Source organism: Bos taurus, chromosome 7 (genome assembly GCF_002263795.3).
Source record: "Bos taurus isolate L1 Dominette 01449 registration number 42190680 breed Hereford chromosome 7, ARS-UCD2.0, whole genome shotgun sequence".
Classification (NCBI taxonomy): Eukaryota; Metazoa; Chordata; class Mammalia; order Artiodactyla; family Bovidae; genus Bos; species Bos taurus.
In genome coordinates, this window is record NC_037334.1 from 9,763,269 (window position 1) to 9,784,771 (window position 21,503).

At 37.9% G+C, this 21,503-nt stretch overlaps 1 pseudogene; it reads left to right on the forward strand.

The window, feature by feature from the left end:
- The first annotated feature begins 354 nt into the window (after positions 1-354).
- LOC100141148 (olfactory receptor 7A5-like) lies at positions 355-15,803 on the forward strand (annotated as a pseudogene).
- The last annotated feature ends 5,700 nt before the right edge of the window (positions 15,804-21,503 follow it).

Genomic DNA, 21,503 nt, shown 5'->3' on the forward strand with positions numbered 1-21,503 from the left:
GTCTGTGTATGTGCATTTGTACACATTCTTCTTTCAAATAAGCACAAACACATTTATGTACAATTGCATAGACAATTATGATCTCTTCTTTTACAGTGAAAGAGAATTTGAGAGGAAGTTGAAGATGATAGAAATCAAAGAATGAATGTTTGAATTAGCATGAACAACAGTGCAGGAATTTAGAAACAGAATTAAAATAGGATGATTTTCATAGTAAATTATTTTCCTATATTTATTCCTCAAATGCCTCAGAATCAGACCATCAGACTTACATTTATGAAAAGGCCATTTACTGGGTCAGCTAGAGCAGGTAGCCTGTCTCCAGAAGTACTTAAAACTTAGTCTTCTATTAAGATGGAATTTCAAGGTAACATAGCCTCACCCAAGGTAAGTTAAACAAATGAAATGAGAGGCTTAAACTTAGTTGTCTGAGACAAAATTTTATTTAATATATAATTAAACTTATATAATACATTTTTATAATATATAAACTAACATATTCTAAGGTTTTTGGGATTTGTAGGTAGACATCTTTTGGAAGTCCTTATTTTGTTTACTGGTTTCCCAAGTGGCTTCACTGGTAAAGAATTCACCTGCCAATGCAGGAGATGCAGGTTTGATCCCTGGATCAGAAAGATCCCCTGAAGGAGGAAATAGCAGCCCACTCCACTATTCTTGCCTGGAAAATCCCATGGACATAGGAACATGGCGGGCTACAGTCTAAAGAGTCTGATGCAACTGAGTACAACACATTCTGTTTACTACACAGTCTTTTCAGAAGTATACTAAATGAAGTCCCTTGAGGTTTGTAATATAAATCATACACAGAATATATGGTAGCCTCTGAATTGGTTGAATATGTTTTTCATTAAAATCTTATATTAGCAAAATACATGGTGAAGAAAAATTTAACACACCTGACTCTTAACACATGACCACAGTCTTGCAACTCAGACAGTGGTCCATAGATTAGGACCTGCAGCAACAATATCATCCAGGAGCTTGTTAGAAGTGCAGAGTTTCTGGGATCACAGGAGACATGCTGAATCAGAATTTACATTTGAACTAGTGTCCTTAGTTCCCTAGTTTACTCCTGTGCACATCAAAAAGTTGAAGTGTTGGTCCAGAATTTATATTCTTACTATTCATATTTGTGTTTGATGATTATTTGTTGGTGTTATTCTCTGCATTGCCAGTGTCACCAGCCTGTCCCTCTAGACAATGTCAAATATCCCCAGGAGGAAAATCATACATGGTTGATAAACACTGCTACAGAGTTTGAGAACTGCAAGGATCCTGACATATTTCTAAATAAGATTCTATTCATTAACTAGACTACAACATGAGCAGATTACTAAATCCCTGTAAACCCCACTCTTGCATGAAGAACAGAGATCCTAATAGTAACTGTTCATAGAGAATAGGACTCCCCCAGTGGCTCAGTGGGTAAAGAATCTGCTTGCAATGCAGGAGACACAGGAGATGCCTCTTCTATCCCTGGATCAGGAAGATCCCCTGAAGGAGAAAATGGAAACCCACTTCAGTACTCTTGCCTGAAAAATCCCATGGAGAGGAGCCTGGCAGGCTACAGTCCATAGTGTTACAAAAGAATCAGACACGACTAAATGACTAAGAATGCATAGACAAGACTTTTCAAAACAAAGTTAGACAATAAAGTGCTAAGGCCTAAATATATCTCTTGTAATTAACAAGCTTTTAATACTGAATTTTAACTAACACTTCTACTGCTATATAAATATGAAATCCCTCATTATTTTGCAAAAGTGTCACAAAGCTAAGGACTGTATTATAAAAGTTTTATGTATAGAAAAAAAAAGTATCCCCTTTGTTATGAAGGGAAAAATCAAACTTCTAGGAATATCAGGAGTTTTACCCCCATCACAAGTCAAGGCTTTGGAAGTCCAAGAAACGTAAGCAAGATGAGTCACTCAACATTATAAACTGGAAAAAACAACTTAAGGTTAGACCTCTGGAAGTCAGGAGAAGTATTAGATAAGGAATAATAAAAATTGAATTCACCCGGTTTATAGCCCAGTTGCATAGGAACAGAGATTCAACAAGGAAATTATTCTTTCTGTTCAGACCAGTGTCTGGCAAGAAGATCAATTATTTAGAAGCATTTGTAATAAGAGAGAAATGTGCTAATGCGCAGACAGGGAATTGTATATAGTTCCCTACTGCACCCTTCAGGATGGACAGGATGTGGTTGCTTGGTGAAAATTCAAAGTATTTTTTAGATGCTAAAAAAGAGACATGAACATTGAACTCAGTAAGGTAATGTTCAGTGATAATAATGAGATATTAATAGGAATGAAAGCTCCATCAGAAAAGGGATGAGAGGCAAAAAAGTGCTTCCAGTTAAAGTAGGACTTATGTCCAAGTATCTTATTAATTAACTGGAGTGGAGAAATAGTGTACTAGCTGTGTAGGGGTATAAAATGAAATGAAAACATTTCTTTCTAAGTTTTAAGATGACATATTTGACCATGTTTACTTATTGATAAGAAAGATCCACACCAAGGAATTCTTGCAAATGCATCTTTGCAAAAGTCCTTGTGGTTGTGAGAAACATATTTCACAGTATCTTCTATGAATTTTAGATGTGAGAAGGGGTATGCTAATTATCTTACTTTGCAATCATTTCATTACCTATGAGGGTAGATATGTTTGTGGATTTATTAGCCATTTACTTTCTTTATCTCAAATTATCTGTATGACTCCTTGCTTTGGTAGAGAAGAATCAGAGAAACTTTATTCATATTTTTGATTGCAAGAGACACATGTACCCCAATATTCATCGCAGCAGTGTTTATAATAGCCAGAACATGGAAGCAACCTAGATGTCCATGAGCAGATGAATGGATAAGAAAGCTGTGGTACCTATACACAATGGAGTATTACTCAGCCATTAAAAAAATACATTTGAATCAGTTCTAATGAGGTGGATGAAACTGGAGCTGATTATACAGAGTGAAGTAAGCCAGAAAGAAAAACATCAATGCAGTATACTAACGCATATATATATGGAATTTAGAAAGATGGTAACAATAACCCTGTATGCAAGACAGCAAAAGAGACACAGATGTATAGAACAGTCTTTTGGACTCTGTGGGAGAGTGAGGGGGGGGATGATTTGGGAGAATGGCATTGAAACATGTATAATATCATATAAGAAATGAATCGCCAGTCCAGGATACAGGATACAGGATGCTTGGGGCTGGTGCACTGGGATGACCCAGAGGGATGGTACGGGGAGGGAGGTGGGAGGGGGTTCAGGACTGGGAACGTGTGTACAGTCGTGGCGGATTCATGTTGAGGTATGGCAAATCCCATACAATATTGTAAAGTAATTACCTTCTAATTAAAATAAAAAAGTTAAAAAATAAATAAATAAAATGCTAAAAAAAAAAAAAGAATTGGACTTTTTTTTCTCACAAAAAAAAAGTTTGTGGCTGTTTGTCATTTAGTTCGTTTATCTATATATAATGTATTGGAGGGGAACTGTGGGTGTTTATAAATTTTGTGTGGTCAAACCTATCCATCAATTACACTGTGTGTTCTCCGTTGTTTTTTATTTTTAAGTTTGTTTTTTCCCCTGAAGGAGATGAGCTGTCACTTTAATGTTTCCCACTTGCAAATCATTGTTTTAAGCAAAATGATGCCAGAAGTTGTGACTCATTAGTGCTAATATGGGGGTTCCCAGGTGGCCCTAGTGGTTAAGAACCTGCCTGCCAATGCAGGAGACATAAGAGATGCAGGTTTGATCACTAGGTTGGGAAGATTCCCTGGAGGAGGACATGGCAACCCATTCCAGTATTCTCGCCTGGAGAATTCCTGTGGACAGAGGAGCCTGGCATGCTGCAGTCAATGGGGTTGCAAAGAGTCAGACACGATGAAGCAACTTAACACAGCACAGCACAGTGCTAATATATTGCCCTTTACACTTTTTCCATGTCAACGAAAAAAAGTGCACACCATGAAAGTTGCATGTTAAGTTTTATTTGTAACAATAGGAGGTCTGCAGCCCAGAATACAGCACCTCAGATAGCTCCAAAGAGGTAGGGGGGAAATGATGGCATATATGTGATTTTGATATGCAGTCGAGCACATATTTTTTTAATAATTATATATTATATAAATATATAATATAAATATATATCCCCTCCTCTTGAGCCTCCCTTCCTCCCGCTGCCACCCCACTCCTCTAGGTCTGGGCTCCCTGTGTTATATAGCAGCTTCCCAATAGCTAGCTATTTTACACATAGTAGTGTATTTATGTCAACACTACTTACTCAGTTTATTCCCCCTCTTCTTCCCCCACTGCATCCACAAGTCCATTCTCTATGTCTGCATCTCCATTCCTTCCCCACAAATAGGTTCAACAGTACTATTTTTCTATATTCCACATATAATGTATAGTTTTTTAAAATTAAAATTTATTTATTTATAGTTGTTTTAAAACCACTCTACTTAACCTAATTTTATTCTCACTGACAATTTTCCATAAATTTTTAGATTCTTTTAAAACTTCACTTTTTATATTATCCACACAGACTCCATATACTTCATAAGTACTCTTTTGTTTGAATGGAGTCATTTTTCCTACCCCTTGCTCCATTTTAATATTTCCTCATGGACTTGCCTCCAATCACTAGTCTAGTGATGATTCATTGTTTATGGCCATTCAACATTTCATGGTGTGCCTGTGTTACCCTCACTTTTACTCTCATATTCTTTACAGTTATGTTGCTTCTTTAATCAATGCTACTAATAGATGTTGAGATAGTGATGTTTGAACTGTGGTTGGAATCATGGATGATTTTGTCACCCAGGGTACACTGAGCAATATTCTGGTTTCTTTTTTTTTTTTTTGTCTGTCACATGGGTGGCTCCACAGGGGTCACAATGTATAAGACAGATTCCACCACAGTGATCTGGACTTGAATGTCAATCATGCCAACTCTGAAGACCCTCAAATTAAAGACTATCTGCATTTTAAATATTGATAGCTGTCTTCAGACTGTTTACCTAAAAAGTTGTAACACTCATGTTTCTGCCAGAAAAATCAGAGCATGCCACAGCTGTTAATTCAAAGCTTCTCACTCCAAAGTGTGAGATCTTTAAGTTTTTCCTCAAGGTGATGCTATGAAAGAGATTTCTTCTTGTTTTCTCAAATTATATACTGAGGTAAAGTAAATATCTATATATTTGGTCACCACTTTGATTTGCCTATTATTATTATGTACCCATAAGTTATAAGTCAATTTTTCCACAGTTAATAGCCTTTCAGACAATTTTTACAAAAGATTGGTTTTCAGTTGACTTTTAAGTGACACTTTGGAAATAATTTTAAAGATATTTACTTAGTTAAATGTGTTTATTGTCTTACTTTGAGTTTCTTGCTTTATCTAAAATAGTTTTATCCACCAACTATTTTATATGTAAATTTCAATATGTTTATCTATACTGTGTTGGTTCTTCTTACACTGATTCTGTAACTCTCATTTTTTGTTAAGATGTTTGAGGGAAGGAGGAAATTTTATTTTTGCAAGCTTGATAGATGTTTGTGCTAGTTGTTTTTTTTTTTTTTTTTCCAGCAAATCAATCCTTCTAAATAAATTGAAGTACAGCCTTGTCATATATTGTGTGTTCATAAATAACAACATACTTCAGTCAATTCATTCAACAAAAAATAATTGAGCATGTACTACATACCAGTTCACTCTAAGAATATTATATATCATTTTATTTTATATCTAGTTCATTGCCAATTTAACCTATACTGATATCATAAGTTACTGCTACTGTATTTCTTGTTCAATTATTTTTCAACACTCCATTTAATTTTATTTACTGCATTTGTTTTTAAATTCTACTATTTTAACCTGGTTTCAATCTCCTTGCCATTCTTTTTATTTCCTAATTTTTCATTTTTATAAATTGATTTTTGTACAAGTGTATCTACATTTACACACTTGGTTAAAACACAAAGGTGAACAAAGTAGAAGTTCCTGACTGTTAAGATCTATCATCATAGTTGAGAAAATAGAGTACAATGAATGAAATGTGTATATAATACAATGTCCAGAATGTAATAGGAAAAAATTAAAAATAGGAAAAACTAATGATACTATTTTGTTACTAATAGTAACAAAAAATGTTACTCTGTAAAAATGTTGGAATAATCAAGGTATGTGCCAGTCTTGAGAAGTCATTGTTAAAGCTTGGGCAAAGATCAGACCTAGAACTGGAGTGAGCCCTTAGGACTCATCAGGAAAGGAACAAAATCAAAGAATAACAAAGAGAAGATGCTACATATAAAAAGAGAGAAAGAGTCTGGCCTCCTCTGCTATTAGATCATGTAAAACCAATTAGTCAAATGAATAGGAAATAGGCACAGGAAAAGCAAGTTTTGCTGTCTGTATGAAAATTAACCAAGTTCATTTTACACTCACTGCACATTTTATACATACTGTTGTGTAGTATTGGTTTATTCTTTTTGCTCATTTTTATCTTGGGCTGTACAGTCTGTGTCTCACTACATCACAACTTTATCTCTTGGATTACTTTATTTTTTTCTCTTTTATTACTTTTCCTAGACATCAAAGAAATACAGCAACACATGAAATGTTCCAGAATCAAAGGAGTCTTTTTCCACATATTTTCTCAGGGAGTGTTTCAGCTTATTGGGGATCTTTATTTTCTCTTGTGTCCATCTCTCTCTCTTTCCTTTTCTTTCAGAATGTATACCTATATCTTAAAACCCAGTTTTACAGAAATAATACAGATAATACACAAAAATATTTTTTACTGAAAAAAGTTATATATTTTTAATGCAAGATATCAACCCCATGGACTGTAGCCCACCAGGCTCCTCTGTCCATGGAATTCTTCAGGGAAGAATACTGGAGTGGGTTGTTATTCCCTTCTCCAGAGAATCTTCCCAACCCAGGGACCAAATCCAGGTCTCTCATGCTGCAGGCAGGTTCTGTACTGTCTGAACCACCAGAAAAACCCACATACACAAATATATTTGTTTACTGAAAAAAAAATATGGATTGTTAATACAAAGCATAAGGTGGCCATGCCACAACTGAACCCCAAGTTTTTTGGTACCTGGAAAATTTAAAACTGTAAATTCTGGAAATAAATAAAAAATTATTTACAAATAACCTGACCTGATCAATTTGAGTTTTATCATCTCTAAGTTTATCAGGGTCTCTAGGGGTGAAATATAGATGAAAGTAACAGTCTAGGAAGACAGGGTCTACTCTGTGTTTGTGTTTCTGCCCATGTCTTGTGAAGCGTGCAAAGTCCTGAGACCAGGGGGACCTCACGTATTCTGAGGTGACTAATATACAGAGGCCAGAGCTCAATCAACAGAAGAGATTCATTTACACATACAGGACATCTTTGCAACAATTTGTGTGGATTAGAGAACCCTGTGACTTGAAGTTTCAGCAGCAACAGGGAGGCCAACTTGTTTTTCAGTATCCTCTGACGCCATATCTCCTCATTCTCCCTCCTGCTCATGTCACTCCACACACTGAACATCTTTAAATAAGTAGCTTCCTAAAGCCTTTGCACAGGCTGTTCTCCTGGCCTGACACACATTTCATCTGATATATTTGTGGCTCCTGCTTCCTTTCCCTGAAAGTCTCTGTTCAAATGTCACCGTATTTCCATGTCTTACATGAACATTTCCCCAAAACTACACTCTTCTTCACTCTTTCCCTTTTAGCAGCATGCAAATTTCTTCAAAGCACCTGTCACCCTTTGGCATGCTAAATAATTTTTTATTTGGTCATGTGTTTTTTCCTCCATGGCTGGATTTTTAGGAGCTTTTATTTTTCAGAATGCTCCAATCTTTGCCTAGGCAGCACCTGGAACATTATACTGAATTTGTATTCCCAAAATGAAGGAAATAGCTTTTCATTAAATGTGCTGAATAGATGATATGTTGGGGAAAATGCTAAAAGCAGAAAAAGTTTTCTAATTAGAGATGAAGTTGTTGTTGTTTACTCACTAAATCATATTAGACTCTTTGCCACCCCATGGACTATAGTCCACCAGGCTCCTCTGTCCATGGGATTTCCCAGGCAAGAATACTGGAGTGGGCTCTCATTCCCTTCTCCAGGGGATCTTTCTGACCCCGGGATCAAACCAGCATCTTCTGCATTGCAGGTGGATTCTTTATTGCTGAGCCACCTGGGAAGCCCAGAGATGATTAGCTTAACCAATAAAGGGGAACTGGTCTGTGAATAAAATGTTGAAATTAATTTTTTGACAGAAAAATGTAAATGATAGCATTTCAACAATGTGAGCCATGCCTGATTGTGTGAAAATTAGTCGTGTTATTTTCCCTTTTTTTTTTTTTTTTTTTTGAGTTACCTCCACCACTAAGGTGGCATAAGGAACCAAACAGGAGTTTCAGAATTTCTTCTGAGTTTTTCAGAGGAACAACACTGCAGCCCCTCATATTTGGGTTTTTCCTCTCCATGTGCCTGAACACTGTATTTGGAAACCTACTCATCATCCTGGCTGTCAGCTCAGATTCCCACCTCCACACCCCCATGTACTTCTTCCTTTCTAGCCTGTCCTTTGTAGACATCTGTGTCACATCCACCACCATCCCAAAGATGCTGTGGAGCATCCAGACACAGAGCAGTTATAACCTATGAAGCCTGTATCACCCAGGTGTGTGTGTGTGTGTGTGTGTGTGTGTGTGTGTGTGTGTGTGTTTGGCATGCTGTTTGCAGGTTTGGATGACTTCCTTCTGCCAACAATGGCCTATGACCACTTTCTGGACATCTGCCACCCCCTGCACTAGGTGGTCATCATGAACTCCTAGCTCTGTGGAATTCTGGTTCTGGTTAGCTGGGTCATCAGTGTCCTGCATTCCTTGTTAGAAAGCTTAATGGTGTTGAGGCTGTCCTTCTGTAGCAAGGTGAAAATCCCTCACTATTTTTGTGAACTCAGTTAGTTTATCTTGCCTGTTCTGACAACTTTCTTAATGACATGGTGTTGAAATTTGCAGCTGGGAAGATGGCGGAGGAGTAGGACGGGGAGAACACTTTCTCCCCCACAAATTCATCAAAAGAGCATTTAAACGTCGAGTAAATTCCACAAAACAACTTCTGAATGCCCGCAGAGGACATCAGGCACCCAGAAAAGCAATCCAACTCTTCGAAAGGAGGTAGGAAAAAATATAAAAGACAAAAAAAGAGACAAAAGAGGGAGGGACGGAGTTCCGTCCCGGGAAGGGAGTCTTAAAAAGAGAGAAGTTTCCAAACACCAGGAAACCTTCTCACTGCCGAACCTGTGCCGAGCTTTGGAAGCACAGAGGGCAATATAACAGGGAGAAAAAATAAATAAACAATTAAAACTCGAAGATTGCGAGTCCTACGGTAACTCCCCCAGCGGAGAAGCAGCGCAGACGCCTGCACGCGCCATTAGCAAGCGGGGGCTGGGCAGGGAGGTGCAGCACGGGCTGCATCGCTTAGAGTAAGAATCTGGCCTGAATACCCTGAGCACTATCTAAGCGAAATAATTTGGGCTAGCAAACCAGACTGTGGGATATCTACCACGCGAAAAGCCAGCCCCAACCTAAGACACCGCCAGGCCCGCGCACGGAACAAAGAACTGAACAGAGATAGCCGGCTGCAGACCTTCCCCCTCCGGTGACAGGCAGCCAGAGCCGGAAGGGGGCAATCGCAGCCCCAGAGAGACATTATCTATAAAACTGTAAGCAGGCTTCTTTGCTAACTAAAACTTCTTGGGGGTCTGGACGGTCAACATCTGCCTGAGAAGGTGCGCCGGTTTTACACCCAGATAACCGAGTGGCGGGGAGGCGATAAGTTGCAGCATTGGCGCTCGCCAAACACCTCATCACTTGAGCTGCTCGGACCTGGGAAGAGCACAAAACTCAGGCCCAACTGAGTCTGCGCCTCTGAGGACTACCCGAGTGCCTGAACCTGAGCGGCTTGGACCTGGGAGGTGCATGCAACCCAGGGCCAGCCTCGAATTGTTCCCGGCGGAACAACCTAGAGCCGGAGCAGTGTGGGCAGGGAGGCTACACGCGCCGTGATCGGGGGCAGACCCAGTGTGGCTGAGGCACTGCGAGCGCACGCCAGTGTAATTTGTTTGCAGCATCCCTCCCTCCCTCCCCACAGCGCGACTGAACAAAGAGAAGAAATACAGCTCCACCCATCAGAACACCGACATAAGCTTCCCTAATCAGGAAACCTTGACAAGCCACCTGTACAAACCCACACACAGCGAGGAAAAGCCACAATAAAGAGAACTCCACAAACTGCCAGAATACAGAAAGGACACCCCAAACTCAGCAATTTAAACAAAATGAAGAGACAGAGGAATAGCCAACAGATAAAGGAACAGGATAAATACCCACCAAACCAAACAAAAGAGGAAGAGATAGGGAATCTACCTGATAAAGAATTCCGAATACTGATAGTGAAATTGATCCAAAATCTTGAAATTAAAATGGAATCACAGATAAATAGCTTGGAGACAAGGATTGAGAAGATGCAAGAAAGGTTTAACAAGGACCTAGAAGAAATAAAAAAGAGTCAATATATAATGAATAATGCAATAAATGAAATTAAAAACACTCTGGAGGCAACAAATAGTAGAATAACAGAGGCAGAAGATAGGATTAGTGAATTAGAAGATAGAATGGTAAAATAAATGAATCAGAGAGAATAAAAGAAAAACGAATTAAAAGAAATGAGGACAACCTCAGAGACCTCCAGGACAATATTAAACGCTACAACATTCGAATCATAGGGGTTCCAGAAGAAGAAGACAAAAAGAAAGACCATGAGAAAATACTTGAGGAGATAATATTTGAAAGCTTCCCTAAACTGGGGAAGGAAATAATCACCCAAGTCCAAGAAACCCAGAGAATACCAAACAGGATAAACCCAAGGTGAAACACCCCAAGACACATATTAATCAAATTAACAAAGATCAAACACAAAGAACAAATATTAAAAGCAGCAAGGGAAAAACAACAAATAACACACAAGGGAATTCCCATAAGGATAACAGCTGATCTTTCAATAGAAACTCTTCAAGCCAGGAGGGAATGGCAAGACATACTTAAAATGATGAAAGAAAATAACCTACAGCCCAGATTATTGTACCCAGAAAGGATTTCATTCAAGTATGAAGGAGAAATCAAAAGCTTCTCAGACAAGAAAAAGCTGAGAGAATTCTGCACCACCAAACCAGCTCTCCAACAAATACTAAAGGATATTCTCTAGACAGGAAACACAAAAATGGTGTATAAATTCGAACCCAAAACAATACAGTAAATGGCAACGGGATCATACTTATCAGTAATTACCTTAAACGTAAATGGGTTGAATGCCCCAACCAAAAGACAAAGACTGGCTGAATGGATACAAAAACAAGACCCCTACATATGTTGTCTACAGGAGACCCACCTCAAAACAGGGGACACATACAGACTGAAAGTGAAGGGCTGGAAAAAGATTTTCCATGCAAATAGGGACCAAAAGAAAGCAGGAGTAGCAATACTCATATCAGATAAAATAGACTTTAAAAGAAAGGCTGTGAAAAGAGACAAAGAAGGTCACTACATAATGATCAAAGGATCAATCCAAGAAGAAGATATAACAATTATAAATATATACGCACCCAACACAGGAGCACCGCAGTATGTAAGACAAATGCTAACAAGTATGAAAGGAGAAATTAACAATAACACAATAATAATGGGAGACTTTAATACCCCACTCACACTTATGGATAGATCAACTAAACAGAAAATTAACAAGGAAACACAAACTTTAAACGATACAATAGACCAGTTAGACCTAATTGATATCTATAGGACATTTCATCCCAAAACAATGAATTTCACCTTTTTCTCAAGCGCACATGGAACCTTCTCCAGGATAGATCACATCCTGGGCCATAAAGCTAGCCTTGGTAAATTCAAAAAAATAGAAATCATTCCAAGCATCTTTTCTGACCACAATGCAGTAAGATTAGATCTCAATTACAGGAGAAAAACTATTAAAAATTCCAACATATGGAGGCTGAACAACACCCTGCTGAATAACCAACAAATCACAGAAGAAATCAAAAAAGAAATCAAAATTTGCATAGAAATGAATGAAAATGAAAACACAACAACCCAAAACCTGTGGGACACAGTAAAAGCAGTCTTAAGGGGAAAGTTCATAGCAATACAGGCAAACCTCAAGAAACAAGAAAAAAGTCAAATAAATAACCTAACTCTACACATAAAGCAACTAGAAAAGGAAGAAATGAAGAACCCCAGGGTTAGTAGAAGGAAAGAAATCTTAAAAATTAGAGCAGAAATAAATGCAAAAGAAACAAAAGAGACCATAGCAAAAATCAACAAAGCCAAAAGCTGGTTCTTTGAAAGGATAAATAAAATTGACAAACCATTAGCCAGACTCATCAAGAAACAAAGGGAGAAAAATCAAATCAATAAAATTAGAAACGAAAATGGAGAGATCACAACAGACAACACAGAAATACAAAGGATCATAAGAGACTACTATCAACAATTATATGCCAATAAAATGGACAACGTGGAAGAAATGGACAAATTCTTAGAAAAGTACAACTTTCCAAAACTGGACCAGGAAGAAATAGAAAACCTTAACAGACCCATCACAAGGATGGAAATTGAAACTGTAATCAAAAATCTTACAGCAAACAAAAGCCCAGGTCCAGACGGCTTCACAGCTGAATTCTACCAAAAATTTAGAGAAGAGCTAACACCTATCCTGCTCAAACTCTTCCAGAAAATTGCAGAGGAAGGTAAACTTCCAAACTCATTCTATGAGGCCACCATCACCCTAATACCAAAACCTGGCAAAGATCCCACACACACACACAAAAAAAAACTACAGGCCAATATCACTGATGAACATAGATGCAAAAATCCTAAACAAAATTCTAGCAATCAGAATCCAACAACACATTAAAAAGACCATACACCATGACCAAGTGGGCTTTATCCCAGGGATGCAAGGATTCTTCAATATCCGCAAATCAATCAATGTAATACACCACATTAACAAATTGAAAAATAAAAACCATATGATTATCTCAATAGATGCAGAGAAAGCCTTTGACAAAATTCAACACCCATTTATGATAAAAAACTCTCCAGAAAGCAGGAATAGAAGGAACATACCTCAACATAATAAAAGCTATATATGACAAACCCTCAGCAAACATTATCCTCAATGGTGAAAAATTGAAAGCATTTCCTCTAAAGTCAGGAATAAGACAAGGGTGCCCACTTTCACCATTACTATTCAACATAGTTTTGGAAGTTTTGGCCACAGCAATCAGAGCAGAAAAATAAATAAAAGGAATCCAAATTGGAAAAGAAGAAGTAAAACTCTCACTATTTGCAGATGACATGATCCTCTACATATAAAACCCTAAAGACTCCAACCAGAAAATTACTAGAACTAATCAATGATTATAGTAAAGTTGCAGGATATAAAATCAACACACAGAAATCCCTTGCATTCCTATACACTAATAATGAGAAAAGAGAAATAGAAATTAAGGAAACAATTCCATTCACCATTGCAACGAAAAGAATAAAATACTTAGGAATATATCTACCTAAAGAAACTAAAGACCTATATATAGAAAACTATAAAACACTGGTGAAAGAAATCAAAGAGGACACTAATAGATGGAGAAATACACCATGTTCATGGATTGGAAAAATCAATATAGTGAAAATGAGTATACTACCCAAAGAAATTTATAGATTCAATGCAATCCCTATCAATCTACCAAAAGTATTCTTCACAGAGCTAGAACAAATAATTTCACAATTTGTATGGAAATACAAAAAACCTCGAATAGCCAAAGCGATCTTGAGAAAGAAAAATGGAACTGGAGGAATCAACCTACCTGACTTCAGGCTCTACTACAAAGCCACAGTTATCAAGACGGTATGGTACTGGCACAAAGATAGAAATACAGATCAATGGAACAAAATAGAAAGCCCAGAGATAAATCCACGCACATATGGACACCTTATCTTTGACAAAGGAGGCAAGAATATACAATGGATTAAAGACAATCTCTTTAACAAGTGGTGCTGGGAAATCTGGTCAACCATTTGTAAAAGAATGAAACTAGAACACTTTCTAACACCATATACAAAAATAAACTCAAAATGGATTAAAGATCTCAACGTAAGACCAGAAACTATAAAACTCCTAGAGGAGAACATAGGCAAAACACTCACTGACATACATCACAGCAGGATCCTCTATGACCCACCTCCCAGAATATTGGAAATAAAATCAAAAATAAACAAATGGGACCTAATTAACCTTAAAAGCTTCTGCACATTAAAGGAAATTATTAGCATGGTGAAAAGACAGCCTTCAGAACGGGAGAAAAAAAAAAAAGCAAATGAAGCAACTGACAAACAACTAATCTCAAAAATATACAAGCAACTCCTACAGCTCAACTCCAGAAAAATAAATGACCCAATCAAAAAATGGGCCAAAGAACTAAATAGACATTTCTCCAAAAAAGACATACAGATGGCTAACAAACACATGAAAAGATGCTCAACATCACTCATTATCAGAGAAATGCAAATCAAAACCACTATGAGGTACCATTTCACACCAGTCAGAATGGCTGCGATCCAGAAGTCTACAAATAATAAATGCTGGAGAGGGTGTGGAGAAAAGGGAACCCTCTTACACTGTTGGTGGGAATGCAAACTAGTACAGCCACTATGGAGAACAGTGTGGAGATTCCTTAAAAAACTGGAAATAGAACTGCCTTATGATCCAGCAATCCCACTGCTGGGCATACACACTGAGGAAACCAGAAGGGAAAGAGACACATGTACCCCAATGTTCATCGCAGCACTGTTTATAATAGCCAGGACATGGAAGCAACCTAGATGTCCATCAGCAGATGAATGCATAAGAAAGCTGTGGTACATATACACAATAGAGTATTACTCAGCCATTAAAAAGAATACATTTGAATCAGTTCTAATGAGGTGGATGAAACTGGAGCCTATTATACAGAGTGAAGTAAGCCAGAAGGAAAAACACCAATACAGTATACTAACGCATATATATGGAATTTAGAAAGATGGAAACGATAACCCTGTATACGAGACAGCAAAAGAGACACTGATGTATAGAACAGTCTTATGGACTCTGTGGGAGAGGGAGAGGGTGGGAAGATTTGGGAGAATGGCATTGAAACATGTAAAATATCATGTATGAAACGAGATGCCAGTCAAGGTTCAATGCACGATACTTGATGCTTGGGGCTGGTGCACTGGGACGACCCCGAGGGAGGGTATGGGGAGGGAGGAGGGAGGAGGGTTCAGGATGGGGAACACATGTATACCTGTGGTGGAAAAAAAAAGTAAAGAAAAAAAAATAATAAAGGTTGTGCCCTGCAAAAATAAAAAAAAAAAGAAATTTGCAGCTGGGCTGTTGGGTAGTATTCCCCTTGTTGGTATCTTTTACTCTTATTCTAAGTTGGTTTCCTCCATACATAGAATTGCATCAGCTTAAGGGAAGTATAAAGCATTTCCCACCTGTGCGTCTCACCTCTCAGTTGTCTCCTTATTTTATTGTACAGGCTTAGGAGTGTACCTTAGCTCTGCTGCTACCCACAGCTCACACTCAAGTAAAATAGCCTCTGTGATGTATACTGTGGTCAGTTATAAAAAGCAAATTTTCCTGGGCTGAAAAAGGGCTTACAGTTGAAGCTTGAAATGTTCAAAGCCTCAGAGCCAGAAATTTCAGACCTTTGATAGTTTAAGAAATCAGAAATTTCTCATTCGATTTACTTCTTGGAATTTACCTTTCTTTGACTTCAGGTCCTCCATACACTTTGTTGCTGTTCAGTTGCTAAGTCATGTCCAACTCTTTACGACCCAATGGACTGCAGCATGCCAGGCTTCTCTGTCCTTCACTATCTCCCAGAGTTTGTTCAAACTCATGTCCATTGAGTCAGGGATGCCATTCAAGCATCTCATCTTCTGTTGCCCCCTTCTCCTCCTTCCTTCCATCTTTCCCAGCATCAGGGACTTTAAAAATGGGTCAGCTCTTTGTCTCAGGTGGCCAAAGTATTGGAGCTTTAGCTTAAGCATCAGTCCTTCCAATGATTATTCTGAGTTGATTTCCTTTGAATTGACTGGTTGGATCTCCTTGCAGTCCAAAGGATTCTCAAGAGCCTTCTCCAGTACCACAATTTGAAAGCATCAATTCCTCGACACTCAGCCTCTTTCTGGTCCAGCTGTTGCTTCCCTACATGACTACTGGAAAGATCATAGCTTTGACTGTATCAGTTCAGTTCAGTTAAGTTGCTCAGTCATGTTCAACTCTTTGAGACCCCATGAATTGCAGCATGCCAGGCCTCCCTGTCCATTACCAACTCCCAGAGTTCACCCAAACTCATGTCCATTGAGTTGGTGATGCCATCCAGCCATCTCATTTTCTGTTGTCCCCTTCTCCTCCTGCCTCCAATTCCTCCCAGCATCAGAGTCTTTTCCAATGATTCAACTCTTCACATAGACCTTTACAAAACTCACTTGATTAGGCTTTGTGATCTCTCCCATTTTCATAAGCTTTTCCGTTTTTTGGTTTTCCCACTCAAATTTATTCTCAACTTAGATCAGAACAATTGGGAAATTACTGTTTATGGTATGTCTAGACGGATTTCTTAAGAACAATTTATTCTGAAATAAAATACATAGAAACAAGTCTTCTTTCTTTGTTGTACTAAAAGGATAATCAAGTTTTTTGCCACTGTGGCAAAAATATACTCTAGGTACCTGTTGCTATTTTGGGGTTTATAGAAAGGAAAATTTCAGCCCACAGAATTTCACTTTTGTTTATATGATTTCCTTGTGGGTCACTATGTTAACTCCTTTTCCTAATATCCTAGACTCTACATTCAGTGTATTTCACAGGGTTTCAATAAATTTTATTTTTCTCATTAGGAATCTATCATCTTTTTCAGGTCTGGGTCCACGATTCCTACCATTGTCACTGGCAAAAGTAGATTATCAAATACATGTCTCCATGTGGAGTCTACAAGGTAACACTTTTTGATTCTTTTTTTTTTTCTGATTTTTAAGATATAGTTCATTTCTAATACTATATTAGTTTCAAGTGTACATCACAGTTATTCAATATTTTTACAGATTATATTTCTTTTAAAAAATATTTATTTATTTGGCTGTGTCAAGTCCTAGTTGTGGCATGCAGAATCTTCATTGCAGGGCATGGGCACAAGGGCTTAGCACAGCATGTGGGCTATCAGTTCCCTGAACAGGGACCAAACCATGTCCCCTGCATTGGAAGGTGAATTCTTAACCACTGGACCACCATGGAAGTCCTCAGATTATATTTCATTAAACGATGTTAGAAGAAAATGGCTGTAGTTACCTGTGCTATACAAGGCATACTTGTTGCTCATTTATTTTACAGTAGTTTGTATATCTTAATACCATTCCCCTAACTTGCCCAACACCATTATCTTTTAGATTCCTCATATAAGTGATATAATACAGTATTTGTCTTGCTCTGTCTGACTTAGCATAACATTCTTTAGGTCCTTCCACATTGCTACAAATGACAGGATTTCATTCTTAAAAGATGAACAACATGGATGAATAATATTCACCTTCCCAGGCAACTCAGTAGTAAAAAGAATCTGACTGCCAAGCAGGAGACACAAGTTTGACCCCTGGGTTGGGAATATCCCCTGCAGAAGCAAATGGCAACACACTCAAGTGTTCTTATTTGGGAAATCCCATGGACAGAGGAGCCTGGCAGGCTGTGGTCCATGGGATCACAAAGAGTCAGACTTGACTTAGCAACTAAGTGACAACAACAATGATATTCTGTTTTACACACACACACACACACACACACACACACACACACACACACAGGTTTTGTGTGTTTTTGCCTTTTTGTTTCTGGTAGAAGAGCTTCTTTCAACATTTGTTTTAAGATAGTTCCATTCTTAATGAATGTTTTGCAAAAACCCAAACGAGCTTTCTGGCCAACCCAATATGAGGGGAAAAGTCTGTGTGCAATGAGATAATTAGATGATCTTAACTTCAAGGACTTGTATATCCAATTCCTACCCCAGGTTTTGGAAGCTCTCTGTTTTATTTAAGTAAACCCTCCACTCTTTCCTTCCTCTGTTCTCCTGGGACACCCATTATCTCAATGTTGTCCTTCCTAAAAGAGTGTTAACTCTCATTGAATTTCCTCATTTTTAAATATCTCATTTCTCTTCCTTCTTCTATCATTTCTAGACTGTATCATTTCTAGATTTTCATCTTCAAATTCACTAATTCTGTCCCATTTCCAGTGATTTCTAATGCATTCTTCATCTGGTTTATTAATTTTTTTTCAGCTCTGGAATTTCTGGGTTTTTTTTTTTAATTTTATTTTATTTTTAAACTTCACATAATTGTATTAGTTTTGCCAAATATCAAAATGAATCCACCACAGGTATACATGTGTTCCCCATCCTGAACCCTCCTCCCTCCTCCCTCCCCATACCATCCCTCTGGGTCGTCCCAGTGCACTAGCCCCAAGCAGTGGAATTTCTGTTTGATTCTATCTGAAAGTTTCAATATTTTGAAGAAGCATTCCTTCTATTCATTCATTTTATTCCATTGAACTGCCTATTGAGCTTCTTCATGAGAGCTACCTGTCTCTATTAGTATTCCATACATTGAAATTTGGTTTCTGGAGAGTTGTTATTTTATTTTTGTGATAGTGTTTCTCTGGTTCTTCCTAGTGTTTGGTGAGTTGTTTTTCAACTGGTGCATTTGAAAAGGAGCACTTTTCTTTTTTTTCTTTTTTTCTTTTTTTTTTTTTTTCTCTAATTTTATTTTATTTTTAAACTTTACATAATTGTACTAGTTTTGCCAAATATCAAAATGAATCCGCCACAGGAGCACTTTTCTATTTGCTTCTAACCATTCAATGGTAGGGGCTTCCCAGGTGGTGCAGTGGTCAAGAACCTGCCTGCCGATGCAGGAGATGCTTGTTGCCTTTCTTTTGTTGTCCCGTAGCTGGCGCTGGACTTTTTGTTTGCATCTCTTACAGAGGCAGCATTTGTTTATCATTTGAAAATTTGCACTTTGCAAATTACACCACCTTTGTCAAATGTGTCATTCTTCAACCTAGTTATAGTATCCTAGGCCTCTGGGGTTGTTGATGCCTTGGTGCTGCTGGTATTATTGGAATGTTGCCTGAGGCACTGAAATGGAGGCTTTTCCCGCCTATATGGGATCTCCTGAGTCACAGGCTCTGCCACCCTCCTGTCGGGGGTTGGTGAATGGAGAAGTTGGGGTCACAGAAGTGCCTCTGCTTTCCCTCAGGTCCCCATACTATATGGACCCTTCTTAGATGTACACAATTATGGAATTCTCTGATATCTTGGTATGTTGTACAGAGGCACCTTCCTTGAGTTGTAGATGTTTTCTTGTTGATTGACAGGGAGAGACAAAGGAACGTTTCATTAGCCATGATATAGAAGATAAGATACTTTGTATAGAAAACCTAAAATCTCCACCAAAAGTATATTAGAACTATTAAAGTAAATTCAGAAAAGCTACAAGATAAAAGATTACTGTATAGATATCTGTGACTTTTCTATTCACCAGTAATCAATAATCAACTATCAGAATGAGAAATAAATAAAAGCAAGGGAAAAAGCGGGGGGAAGGCCTAATTAAATTTAATTTTTTTTGCATAGCAAAGGAAACCAATTAAAAAGTAAAAAGACAACCTATGGAATTGGAGAAAATATTTTCAGGTAATATCACTGATGGGACTTGGTATCCAAAATATATAAACAATTCATACAATTCAATTAAAAATAAAGCAACGCAGTCAAAAAATGAGCTGAAGATTGGAATAACTTTTTTTCCTGAAGAAGACAAATAGATGACTAACCAGCACACGAAAAGTTACTCAATATCATGAATTTCTAGAAAAATGAAAATCAAAACAAAAATGTCATATTATCCTTGTCAGGATGACTATCATCAAAACATCTACAAATCACAATGTTGAAGAGGATTTCATGGAGAGGGCACCCTTGCAAACTGTTGGCAGGAATGTAAATTGGTACAGGCATTGTGGAAAACAGTATGGAAGTTCCTCAAAAGCTAAAAACAGAACTAACACATGATCCAGAAATTATTCTTCTGAGTATTTATTCAAAGTAAATGAAAACAGTAATTAATATGTCCCTATATTCATTATCTCATGTTAACAGTAGCCAACATATGGGTTCAACCTAAGTGTTCATTGACAGAAGAATGGATAAAAATGATATGTTATATCTGTACTGCTGCTGCTAATTCGCTTCAGTCATGTCCGACTCTATGCGACCCCATAGACGTCAACCCACCAGGCTCTCCCGTCCCTGGGATTCTCCAGGCAAGAACACTGGAGTGGGTTGCCATTTCCTCCTCCAATTCATGAAAGTGAAAAGTGAAAGTGAAGTTGCTCAGTGGTGTCCGACTCTTAGCTACCCCATGGGCAGCAGCCTACCAGACTCCTCCATCCATGGGATTTTCCAGGCAAGAGTACTGGAGTGGAGTGCCATTGCCTTCTCTGTATATCTATACAATGGGATACTATTTAAGCATAAATATGTGAAATTTTGCCATTTTCAGCAATATGGATATAAACTTTGAAAGTATTATGCTAAGTGGAATAAATGAGGAAAAAACCACATGATTTCACTTATATTTGGATTATTAAAAAAATAAATGAAGAAGCAATCAAACATAAACACATAGATACAGAAAAGAGAGTAGTTGTTACTAGAGGAAAAGTATGGAGGAGGACAAAATGGGTCAAGGGGGCCAGCTGTACAGTGACAAAAGGACACTAAATGTTTTGTGGTGAGAATACTTGCTGTGTACAGAGAATTCAAAATACAAGGTTGCACATATTAAACATATATAATGCTGTGAACCAACAGCACTGTGTTAGTCTTTCAGCTGGGTCTGACTCTTTGGGACCCCATGGGCTAAAGCTCACCAAGATTCTCTGTCCATGGGATTTTCCAGGCAAGAATACTGGAGTGGGCTGCCATTCCCTTCTCAGGGATCTTCTCAACCCTGGGATCGAACCCAGGTCTCCCACATTGCAGGCAGATTCTTTACCATTTGAGCCACCAGCAAAGCCCATAAGACAATATTACTTCAATAAAAAGAAAAAGGAAAAAAAAAAAAGACCTGAATACTAGTATTGGCGAGAATGGGCAGAAAAGTTAAACATGTACAGTACTGGTGTTGATATAATTTATGGTATAGTCCCTATGGAAAACAGTACCTAAATTACTCAAAAAATGAAAAAAAAAAATAGAATGGGAATATGTTACAACAATTTTACTTCTGGGTA